Source organism: Panthera leo, chromosome A1 (assembly GCF_018350215.1).
Source record: "Panthera leo isolate Ple1 chromosome A1, P.leo_Ple1_pat1.1, whole genome shotgun sequence".
Taxonomy (NCBI): domain Eukaryota; kingdom Metazoa; phylum Chordata; class Mammalia; order Carnivora; family Felidae; genus Panthera; species Panthera leo.
The window spans coordinates 70,778,460-70,784,818 of record NC_056679.1 but is presented as its reverse complement, the minus strand read 5'-3'; the positions used below and the strand labels follow the sequence as shown (position 1 = coordinate 70,784,818).

Sequence of the window (6,359 nt, the reverse complement as noted above, 5' to 3'; positions counted from 1 at the left end):
GGCACCTGGATGGCTCAGTCAGTTAAGCATCTGGCTCTTGATTTCAACTCAGGTCATGATCTGACAGTTTGTGAGTTCGAGCCCAGAGTCAGACTCTGTGTTCACAGCCTGAGTCTGCTTGGGATTCTCTCTCTCTGCCCTCCCCTACTTACGCATGCTTGCATGCATGCTCTCTTTGAGAGAGAGAGAGCGTGCACAAGTGAGCAGGGAAGGGGTAGAGAGGGAGGGGGACAGAGGATCTGAAGCGGGCTCTGCGCTGATAGCGGAGAGCCTAATGCAGGGCTCGAATTCACAAACCGTGACATCATGACCTGAGCCAAAGTCAGACACGTAACCAACTGAGCCACCCAGGTGCCCCTAAATAAATAAACTTAAAAACGTAAATTCAAGGGGCGCCTGGGTGGCTCAGTCGGTTAAGTGTCCGACTTCGGCTCAGGTCATGATCTCACGGTCCGTGAGTTCGAGCCCCACGTCGGGCTCTGTGCTGACCGCTCAGAGCCTGGAGCCTGTTTCAGATTCTGTGTCTCCCTCTCTCTCTGATCCTCCCCTGTTCATGCTCTGTCTCTCTCTGTCTCAAAAATAAATAAACGTTAAAAAAAAATTTTTTTTAAAGTAAATTCAAGTTAGTTAACATACAGTGTGGCATTGGTTTCAGGAGTAGGATTTAGTGATTCATCACTTACATATAACACCTAGTGCTCAACCCAACAAGTGCCTTCCTTAATGCCCACTTAGCCCATCCTCCCACCCACCTCTCCTCCAGCAACCTTAGTTTGTTCTCTTATGGTTTGCCTCCCGCTCTGTTATCTTATTTTTCCTTCCCTTCCCCTATGTTCATCTGTTTGTTTTTTAAATTCCACATGAGTGAAATCATGTGATATTTGTCTTTCTCTGACTTATTTCGCTTAGCATAATACACTCTAGTTCCAACCACATCATTGCAAATTGCAAGATTTCATTCTTTTTGATCGCCAAGTATATTCCACTGTATGACGTGTGTGTGTGTGTGTGTGTGTGTGTGTGTGTGTGTGTGTCTCACATCTTCTTTATCCATTAGTCAGTTGATAGACATTTGGGCTCTTTCTATACTTTGGCTATTGTTGATAGTGCCACCATAAACATTGGGTTGCATGTGCACCTTCAAATCAGCATTTTTGTATTCTTTGGATACATACCTAGTGATGCAATTGCTGGGTCATAGGGTAGCTCTTTTTAAATTTTTTGAGGAACCTCCATACTGTTTTCCAGAGTGGCAGCACCAGTTTGCATTCCCACCAGCAGTGCAAAAGGGCTCCCCATTCTCCACATCCTCACCAACATCTGTTGTTTCCTGAGTTATTAATTTTAGCCATTCTGACAGGTATCAGGTGGTATCTCGTTGTTTTGATTTGTATTTCCCTGATGATGAGTGATGTTGAGTATCCTTTCACGTGTCTGTTAGCCATCTGGATGTCTTCTTTGGAAAAGTGTCTGTTCATGTCTTTTACCCATTTCTTCACTGGATTGTTTTTTGTATAAGTTATTTAGCACATCTACTGAATTACTGTCTATTCTTCAAGACCCGTCTCAGATGTTACCTACCCTGTAAAATCGTACTAGATTTCTCTAGCCATAATTGTTACTTCCTCTTCACTCTGATAAGATCTCTTTTATGACATTTATCACATAGTGACATACATTGCCAAAATGCCAAAATGGAAGTGGATAGGAAAAAAAAAAACATGAGAAGCCACAAGATCCACATAATACCATCGTTTGTGAGGGAAGGCATAGATAGAAGCAAGAAGGACTTGAGAAAATGAAATGGCTAAAATCAATAGTAGGACAGAATAAAGGCTCACACTAAGATAAAACCATAGGGAATAGAATCCAAATTGACTAGTACAGGAACACAGGGACAGAGGCGAAAAAAAGTCCAAATAAAAAGTGAAGCCAATCTTTCTGGGATCTGACACTTCAGGACTGCTGTTCTCTCCATCCCTGCTGGGTGCCCAGTGGGAGCTGGGCACCCTTGGAGAAGCAGGAGGGACCTGGGAATCTCCACGGCCCCTGGAGGTTCCCTGCCTCAGGGATTCCTGTGGGCTCTCACTGTCTTCATCCTGACCAAAGGTGCCTCTGCCATTAAGTGTTATTTTGCGGTCCACTCTGGAGTCGCAACCCCCTCAACTATTTGGCTTCTCTGTGCATCCTCCAATCACATTCTCCCTGTGACCAAGTGGCTGGTGCCACCTTTCCTGTAGCTGCCTCCTGCCTTGCTTCCTTTGGGGCTTAGAGTACATTCACTCTTTTTCCTTTTGGGACCCACCACAAACTTCCTGTTTTCTGCCCCAGAAACATTTCTATCTCTCAGCTCTGCCTCAGAGTCCCTTAAACACAGACTCCAGTGTGTGATTTTCAAAGGGCATTAAGAAGCCATTCTTTTGGGGTGCCTGGGTGGCTCAGTTTGGTTAAGCATTCGACTCTTGATTTTGGCTCAGGTCATGACCCCAGGGTCGTGAGACTGAGTCCTGCATCAGACTCTGCATTGACAGCACAGAGCCTCTTTGGGTTCTCTCTCTTCCTTTCTCTATCCCCTCCCCTACTCACATGCACACACACACTCTCTCTCTCAAAATAAATAAACATTAAAATATATATACATGTGGGGCGCCTGGATGGCTCAGTCGGTTAAACATCCAACTTCGGCTCAGGTCATGCTCTCACAGTTTGTGAGTTTGAGCCCCGCATCAGGTTCTGTGCTGACAGCTCAGAATTTGAAGCCTGCTTCGGATTCTGTGTCTCCCTCTCTCTCTGTCCCTCCCCCACTTGTGCTCTGTCTCTGTCTCTCTCTTTCTCTCTCTCTCAAAAATAAGTAAAATGTAAAAACAAATTTTAAAAAATAAATACAAATATGTATGTGTGTGTGTACATATATATATGTATATGTACACACACACACACACACACACACACACACACACATATATGTTTTACTTCATAATAATCTGGAGTTGAGGACGGCAGGTGGGAGGAAAACTGAAACAAGATTGACCATGAGTTGATAACTGTTGAAGCTGATTAGGAAATGAGGGTTCACCATACTATTATGTATGCTTTTGTGTATGTTTAAGGTTTTCATGGAGCATGAATGAACTATTGCTATACACAATAGGCAACAAATCTCACAAACATTGAGCTGAACAAAAGAAGCCAGACACAAAGTGAGCATACAATGTGATACCATTTATATTAAACCAGGCAAAACAATTCTATGATGTTAGAAGTCAAAGGTGCCTGGGTGGCTCAGTCAGTTAAGCAGCTGACTTCAGCTCAGGTCATGATCTCATGGTTTATGAGTTCAAACCCCGTGTTGGGCTCTGCGCTGACAGCTCAGAGTCCGGAGCCTGCTTCAGATTCTGTGTTTCCCTCTCTCTCTGCCCCTCCCCCGTTCATGCTCTGTCTCTCTCAAAAATAAATAAACATTAAAAAAAAATTAAGAAAGAAGTCAGGGTAGTGGTTACCCTTGGGGTAACAGTAACTGAGAGGGAGCCAAGGAGGAGGTTCTGCTGTTCTGAAAATATCCTCTTTTTGATCTGGGCATTGGTTACATAGGTGTGTTTACTTTGTTAAAATCAAACAGTACACTTATTTTTTTTAAGTCCTCTGGATGAATGCCATACTTCTTAAAAGATACTTTTATTTGCAAAATTCAAATTAAAATGAATAAATGAATAACATTTAGTTGCACAGTCTAAGAAAGCTTATTTGCATATCCAGTTTCAGTGGATACTCTTTACTACTAATCACTGGATACAGCTTGGGTTCTCGCTCTTCCTAATGATATACTCAATTTTTTGTTAATAAAAACAAGAGTGCACATAACCAAAAACCAGATACTGAAAGAAAATAAATTTAACCAGTACTTTTGGCCTCCTGAATGAATCTCACCAAAGTATCTAACAAGTAGGCAAACTGATTGCTGCACATACATAACATATACGTAGATATGCTACTCCACACTGAAATGCCTCAAGCAGTGCTAAGTACACAAAGCCTACTCTTGTATATCAATAGCACTGCAGCAGTTTGACATACTATATTTGACTAATTTGTCTAACTAGAACATACATACACATACTATACAACAACTTTGTTCCTCAAGGCATTGAGGAACAATTGTATACATTGCCAATGAACACACTGTGCCTTGTCCCATTGCAAAACAAGATACATACACTCTCTCACCAATACAATATAAAAGTTGGACAAAATAAAAAAAGGTTTTTTTTTTAATTTAAGGGGCGCCTGGGTGGCTCAGTCAGTTGAGCATCCGACTTCGGCTCAGGTCATGATCTCACAGTTCATGGGCTCGAGCCCGCATCAGGCTCTGTGCTGACAGCTAAGAGCCTGGAGCCTGCTTTGGATTCTGTGTCTCCCTCCCTCTCTGCTCCTCCCCCGTTTATGCTCTCTCTCTCTCCTTCAAAAATAAATAAAAACATTAAAAAAAATTTTTTTAATTTAAAAAGCTAGACAGGATATACCAATCAGGGCCACATTCTGACTGGATATAGTCCTTTGTTTAATATAGAAATAAAATCCACTGAGTGACCTTCCTTTAGTCATTAACTCAAATCCATTACTGTGCCCAAGTCACACAACCAGTGAGGGGTAAAATTAGAATTCTTAACCATTAAAATTGTAGGTCTCAATGAAAAGCTTCAGAGAAGCAGTGACGCTGAGTCACGTTCCTCCACCACCAAACATTAGTCTGCTAACATTTCAGCTAGTGCTCCCCTTCAAATAAGCAAATGCATAATCATTGCCCTTCATAACTCAGGCTCCCTTAAGAGGTTAAAAGAAGTGCTTAGCCACAATAATTTTTGACATATTGAGAATGCAAAGTAAAAAAGAAGATTGTACCTCCCTTACTTGCTTGCTGATGTTTATGAAATACTTTTCATTCTACTATTAGAAATAAAGAGAAAGGAGGGCCTTCTGGCTCTGGCCATGATCAAATAGCTTGTATTGGACTAACCCTCCCACAAAATAACAACCATAAACTACACAAATTTTTAAAACAACTGTGTGGCAAAACTGTTGGTGACCCATCCATATCCCTTGGGATCCCTTTTCCCAGTCCTATGCACTCAATGGCCAGCAACTAAACACTTTGTTGTTAACAATTCATCCCTGCAAGCTTTAGAGGATGCATTCTCACTGTGGGCAATAATTGGTCCTTGGGGAGAAAAATAATTGTACTCTTTTTATGTATAAAGTACAGATAAAAAGGGGTGCCCAAGTGGCTCAGTCGGTTAAGCAGCCGACTCTTGATTTCACCTCAGGTCATGATCTCATGGTTGTGAGATTGAGCCCCACTTCAGACTCTGTGCTGACAGCTTGGAGCCTACTTGGGATTGTCTCCCTCTTTTCCTCTCAAAATAAATAAATAAACATTTTTTTAAAAAGCAAATACGGATATAAATATAGTACATAACCAGACATATGGTATAGTTACAGCAATAAAATTTCACAGAAAGTGATTAGGGGAAAAACTGCTGAAGCAGTTTAGTTTCTTAAATGAAGAAGTTTAACTAAGGGTGTTATCGTGAGCAAAAACTTGAGGAACCGTGTTTTGGGGGAACATACATGGGCCCTGGAGTTGCTTTGCTATAAGGAGAGCCAGAAATGCTTGAAAGTATGGCATTCCCTGGATGGACCACAGCCAATTCCTTTCCCTTGGGGTGAGACAAGTTCTAAGGTGGTGACTGATGTTCCGGAGTGTTCTGGAGATGAATCTGAGCCTGAGTCTTTACCTACGTGGTACCCTCCCTTGCCTTCTTTTTCCATATCTTGTTTCTTCTACTCCATTTCTTTTTCAAATTCAAGAAAGTTTTCTTGGGGTGCCTGGGTGGCTCAGTCGGTTAAGCATCCGACTTCGGCTCAGGTCACGATCTCACAGTTTGTGGGTTCGAGCCCTGAGTCAGGCTCTGTGCTGACCTCCCCCCCCCACCCCAGTTTTAATGCTCATTCTCTCTCTCTCTCTCAAAAATAAATAAGCATTAAAAAATTTTTAAGAAAAATTTTCTTAATGTTTATTTATTTTTGAGAGAGAGAGAGGGACAGAGTGTGAGCAGGGGAGGGGCAGAGAGACAGAGAGACACAGAATCCAAAGCAGGCACCAGGCCCTGAGCTGTCAGCACAGGGCCCGACGTGGGGCAAGAACTCGCGAATGGTGAGATAATGACCTAAGCTGAAGTCAGACGTTTAACCAATTGAGCCACCCAAGCGCCCCTCTTCTACTCCATTAATGGTTTATCCAAGAAGCACTTTCTTAATTAATCATTTTATCCAAATCCTTGCTTCAGGGTCTACCTCTGGAA

At 42.3% G+C, this 6,359-nt stretch overlaps 1 protein-coding gene across 2 annotated transcripts in view; it reads right to left on the bottom strand.

Moving 5' to 3' along the window:
- PCCA (propionyl-CoA carboxylase subunit alpha) overlaps positions 1–6,359 on the bottom strand; it is a 474,500-nt gene that overhangs the window by 434,165 nt on the left and 33,976 nt on the right. The window lies entirely within an intron of this gene.